Genomic DNA, 1,807 nt, shown 5'->3' with positions numbered 1-1,807 from the left:
CGTAACAAGATCTGACTCCCTCTTCTGGAGTGTCTGAAGACAGCTACAGTGTACTTACATATAATAAATAAATAAATTAATTTAAAAAAATGTTACTTCTAAAACAAAAAAAAAAGAGGTGTAGCCTTATTGGAGGAAATATGCCACTGAAGGCAGCTTTTGAAGAGTTTAAAAACCTGCACCATTTCATTGTTCTATCTACTTCATGCTTGTGTTTCAAGATGTGAGCTCTCAGCATCCTGATCTGCTGCTTGCTGCCATGCTTCCCTGCTGTGATGGAGTCTTATGTCTCTGGATCCATAACCCAAATAATCTCTTCCGGCTCTAAGGTGTCTTGGTCACTGTATTATATCAGAGTAGTAGGAAAGGAACTAATATAGATGTTTGAACTCAATTTCATATTTAAGTTTAAGTGGTAGAAGCTATTCTGGATACTGAGATGTTGATAAAACAAATTATTAGAATTCTCTGAACCTCATTTTCCTCTAGTATAAAATCTTTTTAATAACAACAACTTTCTCAGATGTTTTAAGGATTGAACTAGACCATGAAAGAAAATTGCCCCATATAGTGGCTTACCTATAACTGGTACTTAATAAATGATATTTTAAAATGTGAAGTTCCATGTGAACAGAATAATGGCTATACTAGTATCTGATAAACTAGGCTTGAAGTCTGAGACAAAAGAGCCATTCTATCATATATAGAGGCATCAACTCCTCAAGAATATATAACAGTTGTAAGTTCATATATATCCAATATAATATTTCCCAGGTATATAAAACAAATATTCTGGCTGTAAAGTGAAAAACTCTAATATGTTATAGCATGGAATTTCAATATCACTCTTTACAAAACAAATAAACAAGCATCTAGACAAACTCAGTAAGACTTAAAATACACTTTCTACTGAATGGACTTGATAGACATATCTAGAGTATTCCACAAAAAGGCACAATAGACATTTTCTCAATTCTACTTGGAAAATGCTCCAGGATATTATTATATCACAAAATTTAAAGATTATAATTGTTATTAAGTTTCTTTTCTGATCACTATGCTATAACACTAGAAATAAGTAACAGAAGTAAAGTTGTAAAATCCATAAACATGTGAAAATTAAGCAATTTACTCATGGATATCCAGTGAACAAAGAGAAAATTACAAGAGAAAAGTAAAATGATGTTAATAGCAAAAATGCCTATCTTAAAAAGAAAGTGTTCAAATTAACAAAGCAGAACAATGCTCCTTTTCAAGTAACTAAAAATAAAAAATAAAGTCCAGAGTTACAAAGATATTCCCATCCAGTAAAGATCAGAGTGAAGTGTTGAAATAGAGGTAAGAAAAACCAATACAAAGCTCAACCTGAATAGCTTTTAAAAGATAAATAGAAGTGGCAACCCTTTAGCTAGGCTAATTAAAAAAAAAATCCCCCTCCCACCTCAAACCCTCAAATTGTGAAGAAAACAGGAACAATTACACCTGCCACCTGCAGAAATTCAAAGGCTTATATGAGATTGCTATGAGCAATTTAAGGACAATAAACTGAATAACGGGGACAAAATGGGTAAATCCTTCTTATTTTTTCTTTGTATGTATTCATCTCTCTTACAATACATTCCAACTACAGCCTCCCCTCCCTCCACTCATTCCAACTCCCCTCCTCCCCCACCTCCTCTCTCCCTGCTCCTTTGTTTCCCATTAGAAAAGAGCTAAACAGGACTGACAAAAAGAAGAAAGAAAGAGAGAGGGGGGGGAGAGAGAGAGAGAGAGGGAGAGAGAGAGAGAGAGAGAGAGAGAGAGAGAG

This window comes from Mus pahari, chromosome X, assembly GCF_900095145.1.
Source record: "Mus pahari chromosome X, PAHARI_EIJ_v1.1, whole genome shotgun sequence".
In the NCBI taxonomy this organism is placed as follows: Eukaryota; Metazoa; Chordata; class Mammalia; order Rodentia; family Muridae; genus Mus; species Mus pahari.
This window is presented reverse-complemented; position numbering follows the sequence as displayed.